We start from the raw sequence: 24201 nt of genomic DNA on the forward strand, positions 1-24201 counted from the left end.
AATCATGTGAATGGTGATCAAGCATTCACAACCATTAAACATAAGTAAAAAAATTCACAATATTGATAGGGAATTCATAAAAACTTCATTAAATCATCATAAGGTTTCAAGAGAATCCATTAACACCCTAAATAAGAAAATTAGTTCTTGCTAAACATAATCAAATCCATCAAACTAAATATAAACATCACTAGAAGAGAAAGTAAAAGAAGAAGAAGAAAAAGAATGATAGAAGTAGTTGGTCTCCAAGCTTTTTCCTCCACAGGGTGTTTCCTTCAGTCTCTTCTTAGGTTTTTTTTTTCTTTAAAAAATCGTCATAACCTTAAGTATTTTGTGCTTTGAACGTGAAATTCCACTTTTGCCTTTGCTTAAAATGTCTTAATCTACACATTGACCACCTCAGGTGTTGCGGCCCGTGTTCTCGATTGCAAAAATCAATGGTCTCTGACTTAACTAGCGCTGCGTCCTTACTATGCTTGAGATGCGACTCTAATTCCTCAAGTAATAGCATCAAACAATTCTTTCTTTGCATCCCTACATTCTTTTTGAAGGCCTTCTTTTTCCATCAACAAATCAAATTCAATTTTGGTGGCCAAGGAAATAGTCTCACATAAATTACACAAACAAAGCAAGCACATCTTATCCTGAATTTCTTCTTTTAATCCACTAACAAATCTAGCAACTCTTTGGATCTCAAATTCATCAACATGAAGTATTTGGCTTAGCTTAGAAAAATGATTGCCATATTCTAATACTAATATTTCTTCTTGCCTACAATTGCAATATATTTGGAATAAAATTGGATCAAAATTAGGAGGAAGAAATTTCTTACTCAAGAATTATTTCATGATTATCCAATTTCGAACTGGAAGTTTACCTTCATTTTTTCTTTGGAACACCAATTTACTCCAATAAGTTTGAGCACAATCCCTTAACTTACTAGCCATCAATTTGACTTGATTAATCTCTTCTATAATTGCATGGTTAAAATAAAAGTCCACAACTTGTCGCCAATCAAATATATCATCAATATGCTCATTATATCCATCAAAATTGGAATGCCAAAATAATTATCATAGCATGTATTTATAGATGATGAGCGTACCAAATTTTCGAGATACATCATAGAATTGATTGGATCCCATTACACTGTGGGCCTCACTCATTGCTTTATTCTTCATGGGCCTACACTTGAAGGAAAACAACCCTGGCCCAATTCATTTGTCACCATCTCCAAGTCTCTATCGTGATATTAACCTTCATTTATGTTGCAAGAGGAGCTGGAACATCACCTTTAGCAGCCCAAATGGTGCAACAGTTTGGAGAATATGCCAACCACATCTCTATCTTCCACAGTTCATGCCCTCGTTGCTGGAGTGTCCCTGCTACAATCCTTGTTTATGTAGAGGTTATGCCTCAGTGAGGTCATTGTTGTCGCACCATCAAGATCTTTTGTCCTCAAACCTAGGCGTTCTAGCCAAGTCTGTAGAGTTTGTGCCAGTCCTGACAATTGTTGGTATCATCCATGGGTCATGGCGGCCATAGGGCGCGCGACTACTTCCTTCTTTGTAGCATTCCGTTGGAGAATAAAACCATCAAGTTGTTGGCCATTCATTGTGGGTGTCACCGGTTGTTGGGGTATTAGGTCATAGAGATTTTGATGATTGAGGGTGTAGGCATTTGATATAGCATGGCTATGACTGTGTTGGTTTTGGGTATGGTTTGGATATGAAAATTTCTTGGATTTTGAGAGGAATGGGTAGTTGGAGGAGGGAATGTGATGAGTGTGATGTTTGGAGTATGGGACATGGTGTGGTGGTGGGTATCGATATGGTAGTGGTGATGGTGAAGGGTCACGGTGGAGTGATGGGTGACAATACCGAGAAGATGAAGAGGGAGATGAAAATGGAGATGGTGATAGATTATACCTGTGAGAATAGAATGGGGAAGACGATCGTTGGTGGGCATTCCACCTTCGAAATTGACATTCTTTGTAGCTTGAATATTTAACTCGCTCGGATCAATAGTGAGCTAAGTCTCACCTTCGCATCCGTTGAAGATTTTGATCCACCCAAAAGGCTTCCGCTTCATGTTCTTCTGTAAAGTGCTCCCTAATCTATTTCTTTATAAAATCATCGCACAACTCACATTTATTAGAAAAATACCATTTTAAGGAAAAGTTCAGTGGGCCTTGATAAAACATGCAATTTAGGCCCAATAGTTTGAAATAAAAATATTGTGTTGTTATGTAGTATTTGGAAATAAAATAAAATAGTAAGTCCCACTGACGTAATTTGAAACATAAATCATAACATAAGTTAATTATTCTTGGCACTCATCTTGATCATTTTTCGTTCATAGGTCACCCCGCATCATACATGCTTAGGTGTCAAAACCTCCCACATCACTGTGTGTGCTAAGGAGCAATCCTATTGCCTACCTGAAAGGGGGGAAAAGTAAAAGGGGGGGGGGGGGGGTGAGCTAAAAGCCCTGTAAGGAAGTACAAATAAATACAACAATATTCAAGAAAACACAAGAAGAAAATATTCATATCATAAAATCATGGCAAAACATATCAAAATAATATCGTATTCATACTCATAAATCATAATCATAATCGTAATCATAATCATACACCATGTGATCATGGCACCCTTATTGTCCATGTCACATCAAGAGGTAACCAGGAAAAGAATAAACTGGTAAGACTTCCTCCATAAGGTAAACAGGATCTTAGGTCCTTGAATAACCTCGGTGCGTCCGCCGTATGAGTTACGTCATAACCTTAGTAAATCCTTTGTTGTGTCGCATTCAGAACGCTAACAACCTATTGTTTTTCATAAAACATACAAGCACATGTATAACAATTCATATCATAACATAGAAATTTGTACTTTTCATAACAATTTAGCTTACCATAGCTCATACATTCCATAACACCATAATTCATGCTATCATTTTAGTTCATACCTTTCATAAAAAAATTCATAGAAATTCTACCTAACTTACTTACCTTAAGTCCAAGCAAAAGTAAAGTGCGGGATACTTCACAACGAGCCTTTCTTGATTGTGGAATCAAGAATACACTAGCAAAAGGAACCTTGACCCCCCTAGGGATTTCGAAATTCCCAATTCCTTCCTTTCTTCTTCTCATTCTCTCTATAGTTCTCACGCCTCCCCTCCCATTCTCTCTCTAAATCGACAGCCACAAAGCAGATGAGTCTTCAAACTCATAATTTTTCCTTTTATTTACCCTAATGGTCTAACCCTAACCTCCTAATGTGAATGAGTAATTTTCCCAATTCCATTTCCCTTAATTTTTTCTTAAAATCAAATAAATAATAAAAAAAATCAAGGAAAAGAACACCACGTACTCTTCCACTCTCTCCCTACACCTTTCTCTCCTCTCTTCTTATTTGTTTTCCATTTTTCTAATATACACATATCTTCTAAAAATATTCATACACAATTCCTCTCATTATTTTCCTTGTTTTTTTCTTCCTAAATTAAATACACAAAATAAATAAATAATAATCAATAGAAAATATGCATCATGCATTGAAACTAATGCATGCTCACCATGCATACCATGCACATGCACACACATAAGCACTCTAGTGCATCTCTACTAACCATGCACCTTAGTGCACCCAACCAAAACTCAAGAAAGCTCTTAAAATAGAATAGTTAAATAAAACCATCAAAAAAATTAAATTCACATAATTTCTATCAAACAATGAAAATAAATTTCTAACATTAACAATTAATTGAAAAAATAAACAAACCTTTAAAATAATAATAAATAAAATAAAAAATTTGGTGTGCTACAATATACCCTCCTTAAAATGAATTTCATCCTAAAATTCTTTCTTACAAAAAATCTCAGGGTATCTTTCTCTCATGTCTTCTTCCAACTTCCATGTTGCTTATCTCTCCGTGCTATTTTTCCACAGGACCTTAACTATTGGAATCCTTATGGATCTGAGTTCCTTGATTCCCTTTTCGATGATACACTCTGGCTGCTCAACGTAACTCAAGTCCTACTTCAGCTGTAACGATTCATAATTAAGAAGATGAGAGGGATCCGACACATACTTATGCAACGTCGAGATATGAAAGACGTTATGTGTCTCTGTTAGTGTTGGGGGCAGTGCTAAATGGTACACGACTTGCCTAACTCTGTCCAAAATCTCAAATAGACCTACAAATCTTGGGCTCAATTTCCCTTTCTTCCCAAAACGCATAACCCCCTTCATTAGAGAGACTCTCAAGAACACAAACTAGCCAACTGAAAACTCAATGTCCCTTCTCTTAAGGTCTGCGTAACTCTTTTTGCCTACTTTCGGTAGTAAGCATCCTTTGGAAAATTTTCTCATTCGCCTCGTTGGCTTCCCTAACAGCCTCGGGGCCTAAGATATTTTTTTCCCCAACCTCGTCTTAGTGCAAGAGGGATCTACATTTGCGCCCATAAAACATCTCATAGCGAGCCATCCCAATAGTGGACTGATAACTATTGTTATAGGAGAACTCCATCAGGAGTAGATATCAATTCCAAGACTCTGAAAGGTCTAAAGCACAACATCTCAACATATCTTCTAGAATCTGAATAGTCCTCTAAGACTGCCCATCAGTCCAGGGATGAAAAGCGGTACTGAACTTCAACTTTGTACCCATAGCTTTATGCAATCCTTTCAAAATTTTGATGTGAACACTGACCCTCGGTCAGAATAATCAACTTTGGAACCCCATGAAGTCTCACTATCTCGCTAACATACAACTCTGCATATTGATTCACCGAGTAGATGGTCTTAACTAGTGGAAAATGGGCGGACTTAGTGATCTTGTTTATTATTACCCAAGCTGAATCGTGTTGTTTTGTGGTCCTAGGTAACCTACCACAAAATCCATTGCCATGTCTTCCCATTTCCATTCTGGAACATAGAGTGGCTGGAGTAGCCCTGCTGGCCTTTGGTGTTCTGCTTTCACTTGCTGACATGTCAAACATCTATCATCAAACTCGACATCATCTTTCTTCATTCCAGGCCACCAATACAATGCTTCAAGTTCTTGGTACATCTTTGTCGATCCTGGATGTAAGGAATAAGGCGTTGTATGCGCCTCTTTCATAATACTTGTCTTAATCTCACCATTGTTAGGCACACAGATTCTATCCTTATATGACAACAATCCATTGTTAGACATAGTGAAGTCATCGCTACCACTTTCCTGTACCAAAGTCTCTTGCTTCATTAGGGCTTCATCCACCTTCCGCCCTTCTCTGATATGTTCCAATAGGGAGGACTGTAAAGTGGGGTTGGCTAGACCTCCTGCTACTAACTCAATCCCGGTGCTAATAATCTCTTTCCATAGAGGTGTCTTTATTGTGCTGAGAGCTGAGACACTTCCATGTCCTCGCCTACTCAATGCATCAGCCACCACATTGGCCTTTTCTAGGTGGTATAAATACTCGCAATCGTAGTCCTTCACTAACTCTAACCATCGTTGATGTCTCATATTCAACTCTTTCTTGGTGAAGAAGTACTTCAGACTTTTATGATTGGTGTATATTTCACACTTATCCCCATAAAGGTGATGCCTCCATATATTCAGTGCGAACACCACTATTGCTAACTCAAGATCATGGGTGGGATATCTCTATTCATAGTCCTTGAGCTGCCTTGAGGCATAGGCTACCACTTTCCCATTCTGCATCAACACGCAACCTAAACCGTTCTTACATGCATCACAATATACCACGAACTTTCCTCCCTCTGTGGGAACACAAAGGATAGGTGTAGAGATCAACTTATCCTTCATAGTCTGAAAGCTTTCTTCACACTTCTCACTCCATGTGAACTTTTGGTGTTTGCGGGTTAAGTTGGTCAAGGGTGTGGCAATCTTAGAGAAACCCTCGATGAACTTTTGATAGTAACCCACTAACCCTAAGAAGCTTCGAACCTCTGAGGCATTCTTGGGTTGGGGCCAGTCTCTAATGGCCTAGATCTTTGCTGAATCCACTGCTATTCCATTATTGGACACTATATTCCCTAGGAAAGTCTCTTGTTCCAACCAAAATTCACACTTAGAGAACTTAGCATAAAGTTGGTGCTCTCGTAGTCTATTGAGCGTCAACCTCGGTGCTCCTCCTTAGTCTTTTAGTAAATAAGGATATCGTCTATAAACACCACTATGAACTTATCCAAGTAGTCTTTAAACACTCAGTTCATCATGTCCATGAACGTCGTTGGGGCATTAGTGTGCCCAAAAGACATCACTAGGAACTCATAATGTTCGTAGCGGGTTTTGAAGGCTGTTTTAGGAATATCACATTCCTTCACCTTTAGCTGATGGTACCCGGATCGCAGATCATTCTTTGAGAACACTGCTGCCCCTTACAGTTGATCAAAGAGGTCATCTATTCTAGGCAAAGGATATTTGTTCTTAATTGTGACCTTATTGAGTTCTCGGTAATTGATGCACATTCTCATACTTCCATCCTTCTTCTTCACAAACAGAACTGGTGCCCCCATAGTGAATGACTAGGTCGAATGAACCCCTTGTCCAACAATTCTTGTAGTTGGGTCTTGAGTTCCTTCAACTCTACATGTGCCATCTGGTAGGGTGCTTTGGATATTGGTGCTATGTCTGGTGCAATTTTGATCATGAATTTGATTTCTCTGTCCGGGGGTAAAATTGGTAAATCCTCGGGAAACACTTCCAGAAACTCACAAACAATGTGAACATTTTCAAGTTTTAACTCTGTATCTTTAGATCTATCCACAACATTTGTCAAAAATGTTGAACACCCATGCTGCATCATGTTCCAAGTGTCTGATGTCGATATAATGGGTGTATGAAATCCCGTCACTTCTCCCTTAAAAGAAAAGAGTTCTCCGTCCTCCGGTCTGAACTCTACTGTCTTTCATTGACAGTCTATCGTTGCTCCATATTTGGCTAACCAATCCATGCCAAGTATAACATCATAATCTTATATGTCTAACTCTATGAGGTCTGTTGGGAACTCTCTGCCCTCAACTACTATGGAAGTTGACTGTAACAACCTAGTTGACGACATAATGTCTTCTGATGGTAACATGGTACTAAAACTTCTCTCAAAAAATTTGCAAGGCAATCCCAGTTTATCAATTACATTCATAGCAACATAAGAGTGAGTCACTCTAGAATAAATGAGGACTCTACATATCATACCAGAAATAGGGAGCTGACCTGTGACAATGGTGGTACTGTTGGCTTCTTCCTTTTGGGTCAATGCAAAGACTCGTGCTGGAACTAGATTGCTACTTCTACCTTGCCCTGCTCCTGCCCTCCACTGTGGACAATCTTTCTTCAGATGGTCTGTCTGACCGCACTTGTAACACTTGTTGGTGCCGATTTGACATTCACCCAAATGTCGACACGAGCATTTAGGATAGCTGGGTGCTCAACTTTGTTGTTCTGGTGGTTTGTGTAGTTACAATCATTGTTGTGATTGTTATGGTTGTTGCCATTCAGGGTCTGGGGTCTAGGCCTCTTGTCATTGTCACTGCTCTGTCCTTCATGGGCCTTCCTCTTGTTGCCTTCATGGAAGCCCTTGTTTCTGTTGGCCTCCCTTCTTACAGCACTATCCTTCCATATGTGGTCCTCTAAGTATTCTGCATCAAGAACCTTATCCAAAAGCTCGGTGTAACTAACCACTTCAGCACTGGTCATCTTGACATCTCTAGCAATCATGGGCTTAAGTCCTCTCATAAACCTCTGGACTCGCATGGCCTCGGTTGGTACTATTTCAGGTCCAAACATCACCAACCTATCAAACTTCTGAGCATAATCGGTAACAAAAAGGTTTCCTTGAACTAAGGTCACAAACTTATCCATCCTAGTTTCCAGTACAACTAAACTGTAATAATTTTTTCCAAATGCTTGAGCAAAATCTGCCCATGTCATAGTGTTTAAGTCACGAGTCTGCATCAAAATGTCCCATCATATCCTTGCATCCATTTTGAGTAGGTGAGCTGCACACGAAACCCTTTGATGGTCGTTCAACTCCATATGGTTAAAGATAACTTCTACTGACTTCAACCAATCTTATGCCACCATAGGGCCGACTTTCTCTTCAAAGGTAGGTGGGGCTTTCTTCCTAAAGCGTTCATAGACTAGCTCGAAAGCGTAAGCCATTGGCAATGGTGCAGGTGGTGGTACTGGAGGCTCAGGTTGTGCCAATGGTACTTAGGGCGCTTGGGGTACTTGTTTGGCTTGGGCCAACTCCTCGACCCTCTGCCTTAACTGTTCCCTCAATCTTGCTATCTCTGCAGCAAAATCCATAGCTGGTGTAGCTGGGGCTGCTGGTTGGGCCGGTGGCATTCTCAGGTCAGGGATTTCTGTAGCATTCAGGTTTGCAGAGGCACTTCTTCATCGACCTCTTCCCCTTCCACCTCTTGTTGAAATTATGAAATTCTAAGGCACCAAAAGAAAATCTTAAGAGAGGATAAATCACATAATGTTTTTGGTTACGTTAAGAGCTAATCATAGAGGTTTTCATACATACTCATATTCACACCATTTAGAGTTTGCAAGAGAGAGTGAGAAAAGATAAAAACTTATAATATCCAAAGTTTGCTTAAAAGTACCCCATAAATCAAACATCCAACAAAATGTTTAATAAAAATTATAATAATCCATAAGTTTTCAGGGGTCCCTAAGGAAATCCTTTTTATTTAAGTATAATTTATTAATGGAAATTTTGAGACGGACTCTAGTTCTTGAATGTGGACTCATCCCATGAGCTGTAATCGAAGATGTTTTCTAAGATATGGAAGTAGTCAGGGGCGCTCGCCATCGCCCTTATCCTAACACTCATTTTTGGTATGGCGCGTATTGCTTCTTGACACGGCATTTCTCCTTCCATGTTGTGTACCATCTCAAAACTTTCATCCATCTCTTTGTAATCATTCTTAACTAGGACCGCTTCCAAATGATTGAATTCATAATTTCCCACAAGGTCATAAATAGTGTACTCGATAGTATCGAAATCCAAGTCATCTTGGATGACGTTGTGCCATGCTGCGGTCAACTGAAGGAAATCGTCGGGGTATATTGACAGTGATTCCCTCAGCACCTCGTATTGCTTAATAGGCCAAAGCAGTGCTCCTCTCTTGTTAATCATTCCCTGAATACGCTCACAAACTGTTGTTGTCATTTTCAGTACGTCGATCCTCCAATCTTCGCGATCCTCATCGAGTTGCACCTTAGGTATAACGCAAATCTCTTTAAGTAATTGTTTCTTAGTGGCCCTAATGATAGGAGGCATATTTCTATACTATAATTTCAAAACTAGAAATTTAAACAAAGAAACCAAATAAAAATTAAAACAAGTACTTACGACATGGTGAGGTAAAATTTTCCCGTGTTTAACATATATGCGGAGAGTCATTGGAAACATGAACAACCTGTCTCTCATACCATTTGTAAAGTGCGCCCTAATCTATTTCTTTATAAAAACAGCGCTAAACTCACATTTATTAGAAAAATACCATTTTAAGGAAAAGTTTAGTGAGGCATTGATAAAACATGCAATTTGGGCCCAATAGTTTGAAATAAAAATATTGTGTTCTTATGCAGTATTTGAAAATAAAATAGTAAGTCTCACTGACATAATTCGAAACATAAATCATAACATAAGTTCTTAATTATTCTTGGCGCTCATCTTGATCGTTTTTCGTTTATAGGACACCCCGCGTCATACATGCCTAGATGTGAGAACCTCCCACATCACTGTGCGTGCCAAGGAGAAATCCTATTGGCTACCTGAAAGGGGGGAAAGTAAGGGGGGTAAGCTAAAAGCCCTGTAAGGAAGTACAAATAAATACAACAATATTCAAGAAAACACAAGAAGAACATATTCGTATCGTAAACTCATGGCCAAACATATCAAAATCATATTGTATTCATACTCATAAATCATAATCATAATCGTAATCATACATCTTGTGATCATGACACCCCTATTGTCCATGTCACATCAAGAGGTAACTAGCAAAAGCATAAATTGTTAAGACCTCCTCTATGAGGTAAACTAGATCTCAGTTCCTCGAATAACCTCGGTGCGTCCGCCCTATGAGTTACGTCATATCCTTATTAACTCTTTTGTTGTGCCGCGTTCAACACGCTAACAACCTACTGCTTTTCATACAACATACAAGCACGTGTATAACAATTTATATCATAACATAGAAATTCATACTTTTCATAACACTTTAGCTTACCATAGCTTATACATTCCATAACACCATAAGTCATGATATCATTTCAGTTCATACCTTTCGTAACAAAATTCAAAGAAATTCTAGCTAACTTCCTTACCTCAAGTCCAAGCAAAAGTAAAGTGCGAGATACTTCACAACGAGCCTCTCCTGATTGTGGAATCAAGAATACACTAGCTAAATGAACCTTGACACCCCTAGGGATTTCGAAATTTCCTATGCCTTCCTCTTCCTTCCTCTCTTCTTCTCCTTCTCTCTCTAGTTCTCACGCCTCTCCTCCTCTTCTCTCTCTAAAAGCAGCAGCCACAAAGAAAATGAGTCTTCAAGCTAATGATTTTTTCTTTTATTTACCCTAATGGTCTAACCCTAACCTCCTAATGTAAATGGGTAACTTTCCCAACTCAATTTCCCTTATTTTTTGCTTAAAATCAAATAAATAATAAAAAATAATCAAGGAAAACATGACATGAACAAATAAGGAAACACACCCCATACTCTTCCACTCTCCCCCTACACGCCTACACCTCTCTCTCCTCTCTCCTTATTTATTTCCCATTTCTCTAATATACACATATCTTCTAAAAATATTCATACATAACTCCTCCAATTATTTTCCTTGTTTTTTCTTTCTAAATTAACTACACAAAATAAATAAATAATAATCAATAAAAAATATGCACCATGCATGGAAACTAATGCATGCTCACCATGCATACCATGCACATGCACTCACACAAGCACTCTAGTGCATCTCTACTAACCATGCTACTTAGTGCACCCAACCAAAACTCAAGAAAGCTCTTAAAATAGAATAATTAAATAAAACAATTAACAAAATTAAATTCACATAATTTCTACCAAAAAATGAAAATAAAATTCTAACACTTAACAACAAACAACTAATTAAAAATAAAATAAACAAACCGTTAAAATAATAATTAAAGAAAAATTGGTGCGCTACATCTTCGACATCGAAGCGACTTCAAACACCATTCATGGCTATCTATCCCTTGGGAAAGAACCAAGACTCTGAATACCAAATAATGCAGCGAGTTGGATGGGTGAGCAAAGCTCATGTCAAATCCATGGAAACAAGGGGAAAACCTCAAATGTGAGAGACTCTCAAAACTCTATTTCAAATATCAATTCTAAAAGTTCCAATTATATTCTCTCCACTAGGCTTATAAAGTCATTACAATAAAGCTAATAAAATGAAAAAAAAAATGCAAAATATAACAAAATAAAGTTATAGAATATTCTAAATATATATATATCCTACATTATAAAGACCTTGTTAAGAAACCGTATCAATAACTACAGTGCAATCCAAAAGCAACAATCATTCAACTACAGTATCAAGCGAAAGAAGACTACCTTCCTCTGAAAATAACATATATTGGCAGCCTCTTTTTTTTTTTTACTTGTAGCTCTTATATGTGAACACAGTGAAAAGTAAAGAAACACAATCAACCATTCCTTTTTCCAACTCTAGAGAGTAAACAATGACATAAGAACATGGCACACATTATGAATATGAGTATGAAAAACAACACAAGATCAATCTCAAATAAACACCATAACAACTATGGTCTATCCAAAAGATGTGCAGTCAATGCAAGATCACCACAAAATAAACAACAAGTCATTGGTAGTGGTCTCCAATGGTGGGGTTGCCGTGAAAATTTGAAGAAGAAGAAGAAGAAGGAATGAAAGAAAGAAATGGAGAAAGAGGTGTTGGGCACGAGAAAAAAAAAAGAGAGATAATTGGTTCTAACAAGTTTTTGTTTCTAGACTATTCTCATACAATTATTCAATAATAGGTGGCATTAAGTCTATCACATACGTCCGTAGAATAGAATAATGTGGCACACATGCATGGCCTTGACTTTATGATGAATAACTATCTTTATAGGTGAAAGACCATCATTACATGGATATGGTTTTATTTTATTTACTTTTTACATGTAAAGAAAATATAATAATAATATACCTACTAAGTAGGAAGATGACCATGCAATTTTTTTTGTCAGTATGCATATATTTTTGGCATATATGAAAAGTGATCATTCTGACCACGTAATGCATGCATATGACTCACCAAAATGCATTTTTATACATAAACCAAATTTTGTTTCTCATTTTTTTTGCACGTGTAACGAAGGTGCGCTCTTATTACTATATTTATAAAAAATTATCCATGTTATATACTTTCATTTCTTAAAAAAAAATGAAGACAAAACTGTGTAAAAAGGACATGGGAGTGGCCAAAATCATATATGAGAAATTAACAAAGTAAAGAAAGCGTATAAATGAAAAGTGCACACCGTATAAAAATTAAAATCACCGTACAATAGTAAAAATGAAATGCTAAGATCAAAATTAGTATTTTCTGTAAATTTCCCTTTTTTCTGAGTTATAGAACTAACTGTTACATGCAACTTTACAACAAATAATTACAAAATTTATTTTTAAATATAGTTATATATTTTTCCACTAGAATAACTAAGTCCTAAAACTATTAGTTACAACAAAAAATCACATTGTTAGATTTCTAAAAAAAAATTGCCAAGATTAAACTCAATATCAGATACTTAGTCATGTGCTTGATTTTACTTCGACAATAATTTTGCCAATGAAGGCCAACACCTCGAAGTTCATCATCAACATCAGTGGTGAAGGAGCTACCTCCCATATTTTTTTTAACTAATTACCGTATAAACACTTTATAATACATAAAATGCATTTTCAAAATTAGGTGTAGTGTTATTATTTTTCAGTTAATTGTGGTTAAACTATCTAAACTTCATGATTTTATTATACTTGTTTCCCTAAAATATTTGCATGATGACATGACATGTTTATGAGGCACATGGACAGCACACGACTGATTATTGATGAAGACTTGGTCGACCAAATACCAGGATATCGAGATGAAATTGAGTTGCTCGATAGATGCAAGGAATATGCTGAGAGCAGGAAAAGAAGATGTGCTGACATATACGACTAGATCTGCTCGTAGGACCGGGGCAAGCTCTCAAGAACGGTTATGAGTTAGATATTCCCAAGATATTTGATTACTTTTATATGTAAATATCATTAATTCTGTTACTATTTTGTTATGCTTGTAACAAAAGTTAAGGACGGCCCATTGGTCCATATGTAAATCCTTGAGCCTATAAATAGGACTCATGGGATTCATTTATTTCATACGCAATATTTTGTATTCAGAGAGAACAAGTACTTTTATGCACGATCTTTGTATTCAACTTCAGAGCTTGTGAAACTTTGTGAACCCTAGTTCAATGATTGCAGGTTTTGTAGTCTACATCAATAAAAACACTAAGTAGAAATAGGTTATTACCAATCCTTGGGGCCGAACCACTATAAAATCATTGTGTCATTTTAGTCCTTGCATTCAGTTTTATAATTCTTATCATTTTTAGTGACTCCGTGTCGTTGACTAAATCGAGAGTCAATATTTTGGTGCTTTTGTTGAGAGCCGAACTCAAGAACAATGGCGAAGAACTCCAGGAGAGCGGGTCAAGCTAGACAAACATCTGAAAATGTGCCAAACCCACCTCCTCCACCAGATGTGATGGAGGACGAGCCACATGTGGAATTGGAAGAGGAAGATATGGACGTTGAAACCTTGCGAACAACTTTGGGAGTGTTGGCTAAGCAAGACAATGTGGTTGAAACAATGATGACACATCAGATGGAGATCAACCGACAACGCCGGGAGTTGAACGAAGGACAGGCGGACATGGATCGTCGACAGAGAGACGCTATAGTAGCTTTATAGGCAACCATTCAGTTGGCTTGAGGATAGCCACCTGCACCATCCTCTCAGCCAGATCTGCCACCAAACCTTCACCCTCCTCAAAATCCACAATCAGATCACCCCCATTGTCCTCAAAATCCACCATACCCAAGGAGTCCACAACGACCAAAACAACACCTAGCTGCTTAGCAGGAAAGGCATACCCATAATCCTAACAGAAATAACGAGCAGCAACCACCCTCTCATGCTGGTTGAGATAATACCCAGCAACACAGACAGAATAGGGACAAACAACGTCCTAGAAGCCCTAGATGTCAAAAATCTACCGAACATAACCCTCCTGGCAGGGGACAATGTCCCTCAGGAAGCAAGAGACAAATGGACTTAGACTTTGCAGTTCAGGACCCCCCACAACAGAGCAATGTCCGGGGACACAACGACCAGCGCATGCCTCCACATGTTTACCGAGACGGACTAGGGAGAAGAGAGGGGAACAGTGTGTACAACATGTCACACTCACATGTCGCAATTCAGAGACAAACATGATCAAAATTAAGCAGACTCTGGTTATGATAGGAGAAACAATGGTCGATAGCAGGAGGAAAGGAACGGGCAACGAAATCCTCCTCCGATGAACAACCGACCAACGAGCCAGAATGCTGGGGGGCAGCCCAAACAACCCAATGTTTTTGACTGACTAGGTGCCAGCGAGAAAATATGTAGGGATGAGGATCTAAGGGACGTACTTAATGTCCTACGGGAAAGACACGATGAGTACTTCCCCCAGCTTTAGCTGCTCCTACCATACCAGATGTTGTTTAGGCTCAAATAGATGCCTTGAATCAAGCTGTGCAACAGCTAGTCGAGAATAAAATTTCCCATATAGATTATGACCGGAGGAAGGGCACCCCATTCGTCAACATAATTATTGTGGTAGAAATCCCAAGAAAATTCAAAATGTTAGTGTTACCCAATTTTATGAGAAAAGAAGATCTGGTATCTCATGTGAATAAATTTGAGATACAAATGGAAATACAGAAGGTGTCCGAAGATGCTCAATGCATAATCTTTCGTGCTACTTTATTTGATTCTACCCAGGAAGGGTACTTCAAGTTTCCATCGGCCAGTATAATTTCACGGGAGATGTTCGTAAAATAATTTTACAGACAATTTTATGCTGGTCTGATACATCCAACAGAGGCCAATAAGTTAGTAGATATCCAAAAGAAGGAAGGAGAGTCCCTCAAAGAGTATATACAAAGGTTTATACGAGCAGCTGCTCAGGCCAAGATTATTGGAGATGAGGGAAAGATGATGGCCATCACAGCTGGAGTGCAATGCCAATCTCCCCTCTAGAGCAGCATACAGAAAAATGGAGTCAAGAGCACTCAAGAATTTTTGGATTGAGTAGACAAGTACATCAAGATGGAGGAGGCTATTGCCAATGAAGGAAAGTCCCCAAAGGCTGACCAGGGCAAGAAGGAAGAGTCGACCAAAGCTGCCACTGGGTCTGGAAAATACAACGGCGACAATGACAAAGGTAATACGAGCCGAGGTTCACTAACTACACGACCCTGGTTAATAGCAAAGCTGAAGTGAATCAGGACAACTATACCACAGTCCCCTTTAGGCGACCAACCCCGATCATGAAAGACATATCCAAGAGGGACACAACCAAGATATCTACAAGCAAAGGGAGACTCCCAGCAAGGGGCTAACAGAGGCAATGAGCAAGCACCTGTACACCAATGCTCACATCCTCTGCAGCCAACTCCGGTCGCTGGTACTTTACTAACCATCTGTATGGGACTGCATATATCTGGTGACAGTGGTTAGGCAAGAGAGAGATATGCTAGAACCCTACGTCATGATCAAACATAAAGATGCTAAACATCGACGAGCATACTCCTAAAAAAGCTCGAACAAAGGAAGAGTTGATAGCTTTCTCTAAGCTGGACGCACTGCATCTCTGATTCCCCCACTCAGATCCTTTGGTCGTGGTCGTACAAATCGCCAACATGATGGTGAAACGAGTATTAGTGGATACTGGAAGCTCGGTAAATATTCTATACAAGTCTTCACTGGAAAGGATGAAACTATCAGTGCAAGATTTAGAACCATGCAACCAGACCATCTACAGTTTCTTTGGTGAGGGGCTATCACCAACAGGGTTAATCAGACTACCGGTCACGGTAGGAGTGGCACCCGTGAACAAGAAATTACTCACTACTTTTATTGTAGTTGATTGTTCATCCGCATATAACGTTGTGATTGGAAGACCCATCCTTGTAGATCTACGAATGGTAACTTCAGTTTGGCATCTGGCCATGAAGTTTCCAAACGATGTAGGAGTTGGGTGTGTGTTGGGAAATCAACGAGAGGCCAAAGAATGTTACAACTCCTCGATCACAAAGGCAAGAAGAGGCAAATCGGGGAGTGCAACTGAGAAAAGGTTGATGGTGGTAAACGAGTCACAAACCTAATAAGGTGAACAAGTCACCAAATAGGGCGTTGCCCAAAGTGAGGATATGGACTTAGATCCTAGCTTTGGGAATTTTGAAGACAACATTGGACTCGTGGAATACCTTGAGGAGGTCCAACTAGAAGAAAAAGATCCGATCAGAGTTGTGAAAGTCAGTAAAAACTTAGAGACAACGATCAAAATAAAGTTGGTGGAGTTTTTGAGGAGGAACCAGGAGGTCTTTGCCTAGTCACATAAAGACATGGTTGGGATAGACCTAGCAGTTATCAACCATGTCCTGAATATAGACAAAAACCACCCACCAATGCAACAAAAAAGAAGGTTGCTCGACAAGGACAGGTCTAAAACCTTAAAGGAAGAAGTCGAGAAGCTGAAGGAAAATGGATTCATCAGGGTAATGTTTTATCCATCTTGGGTCTCTAATCTCGTACTAGATCCTAAAACAAATGGTAAGTGGAGGACGTGCGTGGATTTCACAGACCTTAATAAAGCCTGCCCGAAGGATTGTTTCCCACTTCCAAGAATCGACCAGCTGGTCGATGCTACATCAGGACATGAAATTTTGTCATTCATGGATGCATACTCCGTCTATAATCAAATTAGCATGCATCCACCTGATGAAGAACACACTAGCTTTCAAACAGATACGGGGATTTACTACTACAAATTAATGCCCTTCGATTTGAAAAATGCTAGTGCGACTTACCAATGAATAGTAAATCACATGTTCAGATAACAGAATGGCAATAATATAGCGGTTTATGTCAATGATATGCTGGTTAAGTCGAGAAAATTTGGTGAACACCTCAAGGACCTGCAGGAATGCTTCAACATCTTGAAAAAAAATAGCAGATGAAGCTTAATCCTCTTAAGTGTTCTTTTGGAGTTGGATCAGGAAATTTTTTGGGATTCATAGTACACTCATGAGGAATCGAAGCCAATCCCGAAAAGATGTACAGACAAAGTTAAAGATGTACAAAGCCTGACAAATAGAATCACGATTCTAAGTAGATTCATATCTAAGTCTACGAAAAAGTGCATCCCATTTTTTAATCTACTCAGAGGAAACAAAAACTTCGAGTGGACATAAGAGTGTGAACATGCTTTTCAGGCACTTAAGGCCCATATGTCGCGACTGCCCATTCTGTCCAAGTCGGTCGAAGGAGAAAATTTGTACATCTACTTAGCCATAACAGAGTATGCTGCAGTGCTATTGTAATCAAGGAGGAAGAAAACATTGAAAAGGCAATATACTACATAAGTAAAAGGCTAGTGGGAGCAGAATTGCGATATCCGACTATAGAGTGGCTTAATACTAGCATCAAGAAAACTATGACCCTACTTTCAGGCTCATCTCATAGTTTTTTTTATCGACCAGCCACTACGGCAAGTCTTGCAAAAACCAGAAGCCGCTGGTCGACTACTAAAATGGGCAGTTGAGCTGGGGCAGCTCGAAATTTCTTATGCACCTCGAGTAGCCATAAAGGGTCAAGCCGTATCGGACTTCGTAACTGAATTCACTGGACTCCCATCCAATGAGCCAATTATAGAACTTGAAGATCAAGACCAAACTCTCGCTTGGAGACTATTCGTAGAAAAATCATCTAATGAGCACAACTTGAGGGCAGGGTTGATTTTAATTACCCCCAAAGGGCATCGGTTTCACTGTGCAATAAGATTCAACTTTACTGCCAACAATGAGGCCGAGTATGAAGCACTGCTCACAGGTTTAAGACTAGCCAAGGATATGAATACAAAGTCATTCGAGATATACAACGATTCTTAGCTAGTTGTTAATCGCATCATTGAAGAATATCAAGCTAGGGGTCTTAAGATGGTTGCGTATCTAAACAAGGCAAAAGACTTGCTAGCACAATCTGAATTGTATACTCTCCAGCAAGTACCACGTGACCAAAACTCAAATGTCGATGCCTTGGCTAAATTAGCAAGTGCCAAAGATGTTGACACTTTGAGCATAGTATCGGTCGAACGTTTGACAGCTCCCAACATTCAAGTAGAAGAATCCTCCCTAGTAATACAAGTGTCCGACACATGGATGACTCCCATTATTCAATATCTCGAACAGGGATGGCTACCTGCAAATAGGAACAAGGAAAGGATGTTGAGATTAGTGAAATATAATGGTTAAGATGTTCACACGTTGACATGTAAAACACTTAACAGTTTCACTTAAAGAGAAGTGAAAACATGAGATTGTGTATAAGGCATCTAAAAGTGACTTTTATGGGCTTAAAGTGATACAATGAGGCATCCAAACATTCTCAAAAAGGTTGGTAGCATTTGGAGAAATTTTAGGACCATTGGAGTGGTCCAAAGTCAGAGAGGGTGGTGATACGTCGCCCCCTAAGTGGCGTAGCATCGCCTAAATGCGAAGGGCTTCAAAAGCCCTAGCAGGTGATGCATCGCTTGGGCGGTCTTTTATGGCTGTATAGTTTACATAAAATGCTCCAAATGATGTGTTTTAAATATTCTAATCATATTGGTTAGACTAATGATGATGCCTACACTATATATATGGGTTATTAGAGTTGAAAAGTCTTGATCACACTTTCTAACTCTCTCTCTAGCCTCATTCTCTCTAGCTTTCTAAGACCAATATTTTCTCCAAGAAACTCATCAAGTTTTTCTTGACTTGCATGAGTTTCAAGGCTTGTTCAATCCCAAATCTCATTCTAATCAGTTGAAGCTTCAAGTAGTTGGGAAGGCTTGGAATAGAGATTTTGGACAACAATATTCATATTGTGTATAAGCCGTAGAAGTTCTCCAAGTTTGGAGATTCAAGTTGCTCAATACAAAGGTTGTATCTCTCTCACCCTAATCTTGTATTTTGTCATTCTATTATGTTTTTCATTGTTGATATCGATGATTAAATATATCTAACTTCATCTTATCATCATTTAATCATTTAGTTTCTTATATTCAAGATCAACATTCATATCATGGACATGTTTATTTGATTATCAAGAATTGCATTCATACTTTGAATTTGAATCTTGATCAACATCTAGAGTTTGGAATATTGTATTATTATTATCATTATTCATTTTTTATTTGCAAAGAGTAAAGCCATATATTCCCAACAATCAAAATCTTTATCCCTAATTACTTTCATTTTGTGTTTCGCATAATCAACAATGAGGGAAATTGGTTCATCATCTACAACCTTCAAATACTTGTTTCAAGATTTGGTTTGTGTTGGACACAAAACCATGAAAGATCAAAGAAAGTTCTATTTGGAAATGCTCTACATGAATGTGGATATGGATTCAAAGTCTTCATCAACAAAGAATGAGACAACTCAATGGGATTACGTGCTTAAGGAGATTGGTATCATCAAGTTCCTAATTTCTAAATGTGTAGATTTCAAGAATTTGAATTAAATGTGTTTGCTGCCATATTTTTGTGAGTTTGAGACCATTGTTTATATTAAGAGTACAATAGTGAATATTAATAAACAATTCAAGGGTTATTGTTGTACTTGTTTTGTTTGTAAAGTTATTAATCATCATGTGAGATATAGTAATTGTAAAATTAACCATAATGAGATTGGGGTTAATACAATTGATGGTGAGATCTTTGTGACCTTAATTCAATTTAATGCTGTTGTACCCTAAAAATTAGCACGAGTTTAGTCACTCAGCTCAGGGTATAGCTGGCAGATGAATACGTGGAAAAGCAGCCAAGTAGAACCTTTGGTTAACAATAATGTGAGCAACTCGAGTTGGGACTCGAGAAATATGACATTCTAGTTATTGTCAGGCCGCCTCTTAGGATAATGATCCAACTCGAGACCTATAGTGGCCAAATCCTCCTTTGGGCGCAATGAAGTTAAGTCGAGCAAAGGTTCGGATTACCTTGGATCCCTAGCTTGGTGAATATATTCAGCTTGTGGAAATCGTGTCAAAATGCATACTAAAGGATCCCAAGAGACTCGAAGGCTCTTTATATGCTCATTAATGCCCAGCCTGTGTTGCATATTTATCATTTATTATCCGAGATAGCAGGAGTATATTTTATTATGTTATTAAATCATATCCCAATGGAAATAGGAATAATCTGTATTAAATGTATACCATATTTATCCACGCAGTTACCCAAACATGTCCAGGAAATCCTCCTATAAATATCAGGGATACTGGACAGGGAAAGGGACGACTTTTTTGTATTACTGAAACTCTGTAGGAATGTGAGAGAAAAACAATAATACTGTCTCGTGGACTAGGTGGATTTTAACCACTGAACCACGCAAAAGTTGTATGCGTATGAAAGGGTTCTTATTATTTCATTACAGTTTACAAATAAGCACTAATATCCTTATTAGATTTCTTAATCTACTGTTGGTGAAAAACCACGTCAACAGTTTAGTGCTTTCATTGAGAGGAAATTAGTGATTTACAAGTTTCATTCAACATTCATCATGGTTTTTACTCGATCGATGCATGGAAATGAAATGGAGTAGCCTGGTGAGCAGAACGCCCATCATATCATTGTTGCCACTGAAACGGGCCCAGATGTTCAGCAATGTCCTGAGAAACAACTGGTGGGCCAAGATGACGTTGGGAGTTCAACGTCACACCCACCAAATCCTAATCCAGGATATTTAACTGCTGTCGAGATGGAGAATGCCCAATTAAGGAGCCATCTCGCTAGGGAAAATAGACAAATCAAGGAGGTTCTAGCTCGGTTACCCCCTCTTGCAACTGACGTTAATGTCAGAAAGAGGCAAAGTGGGTCTCCTAAGTCCCACCGGAATAACTGGTCCAAACCTAGTTGTTCAGTCACGGCCGCCACTCCGAGCTTTGTACCTTCAGAGCGAAACCACCGAAGTGCTTAGCCCATTGGTCACCATAGGAATCATCATCAGCATGTCAGTCGGTCGGTCAGAACTGCGACCCCCAGCTCCGTGCCTTCTGCACAGATTCCCAAGAATGCTCACAATAACCCGCCAGGGCGAGCTGGGACAAGGTCACAGAGACAAAACGCCCCAGTGAATCCATCTGTTCTGCAAGCAGAACCTCAGGCACAGAGAACTCGTGACATTGGGGTAGAGCCAAGTCGGACAAATTTAGTTCGTCCTAATGGAATGATGATAGCCTCACTGATAATACATTCGTTGTCGCCGGTTAGATATCCTACACCAGCACACCAATAATGAGATCCTCCAGCTCGTGAGAATAGTAGGAGAAATTATCCCTCGTCAGTAGATACTTATGCCCCACAGGCACGTGTTGAGAATCCAGGCGCGGGAGCGCCACTCTGAGCTCTGAACCTTCAGAGCAACCTGCCTCGATCTCAGCCGCGGGCTGTAAGTTTTGCAAATGGAAGTTACTTGACGTGGAGCCAGCATGGAGGCAGGTCTGAGAGCGACCAGAGAAATCATCTTAGCTCAGCACAAAGTCCTCAGTACGATCCACAACCCAACATGCGCGATCATTTGAACTCGCAAAGAAGGTATCTAGCTCGCAACGATGATATGAGCTATACCCAGCACGAGGGAAGACCATCTATCGTACGCGACAATGGGAATGTCCCACCTAACCAAGCTCGAACTTGGAGGGACAACAACCCAACAAATGCGTACATTAGGATGGGAGCTGTTGAACAACCCCCAACTAACCTAGAGACTAAGGACCTAACCCTTGAGCGACTGGCCTTAATGGAGGAGCAGATGAATAAGCTCTTATATAGAAAGGGGATTGACGATTGTGACTCTGATGAGGATCTCGAACCTTTCGCTCTAAACATTGCAGCAACTACGTATCCTATTGGCTTCAGGATGCCAAACATGCCACCATTTGATGGAAACACAGATCCATCTGACCACCTCGGAATGTTCAATACAATGATGATGGCCCACAATGTCAGGTTCGATCTAAGATGTATCATGTTCCCCACGACTCTAGTCAGATCTGCCAGACAGTGGTTCAAAAAGTACAAAAAACATTCAATAAGCTCGTGGAAGAAGTTGTCTTCCGAGATTAAGAGAGCATTATGAGCTTCACAGGCAGCTCGTGTAGAGGCGAACTCATTGACCAATGTAAAGCAGCAACCTGGTGAATCTCTGAAAGCATATCTGAGCAGATTTGCCAATGTTACAGCACGAGCTAGGGACACTAATGATAGCTCCAAGCTCATGGAGATGAGAACGGGAATCCTGGTGGGAGACGACCTATGGAAAGAACTCTAGCGAAAGGAGTTAAAAGTGTAGATGAGTTCTTGGCGCGAGCTCAAGAGTGGATAAACCTGGAAGAGGCATGATCTGCTGTCGCAGGAACTAGCCACGCCCCTATCCGACCCGCTAGAGTGGTGATAGGTGTTGCAGCTACGACTCAACGTGTTACCTAGAATAACAAGACAGGAAACAATAAGAGGAAGGGGAATGGTGAGGGCGACCAAAACGACTCGAAGAAGAACAAGTCTATGGAATAAATTTAAGCCCGTTTATGCCATCTACAATGACCTAATAGACACTTAGGAACATATCTTCTTGGCCAATTCTAATCGCCTTCCATGGAAGAAGCCAGAACCTTTACAGCATCAGAGGGCGAAGAAAGATCCCTCAAAGTTTTTTCGATTCCACAATGACATCGTTCATAACACCGATGATTGCTGACAGTTGAAGGATGAGATTGAGACTCTCATTCGGGCTGGACCATTAGCCCAGTACGCCCAAAATTGGGTTGTTCCCAATCAACCTGTCAGGCATAATTCTCATCCATCTCCGACAGGTCAGCCTAGAGCTCAGTTAGATCAGAACCGAGTTGATCCTCCCCCAATAGTAGGAGGAGATATAACTACTATTGTTGGAGGACCTCATTTGGTTGGCACGAGAAGCGGGGCCCAAAAGAGGTATATAAATGAGATGAAAACTCGTAACAGTGTGGAATTTGTCTTGGAGCAGCGGTTATCAAAACAACAGTGGTTGGAAAAACAACCAATCATTTTCACAGAAGAGGACGCTAGCCACATTCAATTTCCACATAATGACCCACTGGTGGTAACCGTGCAGCTCGCCAATCGAAGGGTGCGAAGGATATTGGTAGACAATGGAAGCTTAGTAAATGTGCTTTTCAGGTCCACCCTAGAAAAAATGGGATTTTCCGTAACCAATCTAAAGGCGACCTCAATGACTCTGTACGGATATTTAGGTGAAGGGACGGCAACCATAGGGGCGATTGGACTGGTGGTTACGCTGGGAGATGAGGCGCGGATTGTTTCTAAAATAATTGAGATCGTGGTAATCGATTGTCCGGTTGCGTATAATGCGATTTTGGGATGACCCGCGCTAATGGCTTTTGAGGCCATCACCTCAATCCAACACCTAGCAATGAAGCTCCCCTCAACCTCGGGGATATGCACCATAAGAGGAGACCAGCTCGCTGCCAGAGAATGCTAAAGCATTGCTATGAAGGGAAAATCATAACTCGGGCAACAGGCGATGGTCATAAATGAAGGAGGTAAGGAGTCCTGGCTAATGGAAGTTACCCGTGGGACTGAAGAACCTTGAGAAGAGGATGACGAGGTCGCCCTATGGGATGGAATTGATCTGCTAGTAGGCAAAGATAGATCTGAGCTCAAAGCAATAGAAGAGCTCAAGGAAATAAATATTGACCCAGAAGTACCTTCAAGAATTGTAAAAGTTGGAAAAATCTTGAAGT

The sequence above is a fragment of the Humulus lupulus genome, chromosome 2 (genome assembly GCF_963169125.1).
Source record: "Humulus lupulus chromosome 2, drHumLupu1.1, whole genome shotgun sequence".
Classification (NCBI taxonomy): Eukaryota; Viridiplantae; Streptophyta; class Magnoliopsida; order Rosales; family Cannabaceae; genus Humulus; species Humulus lupulus.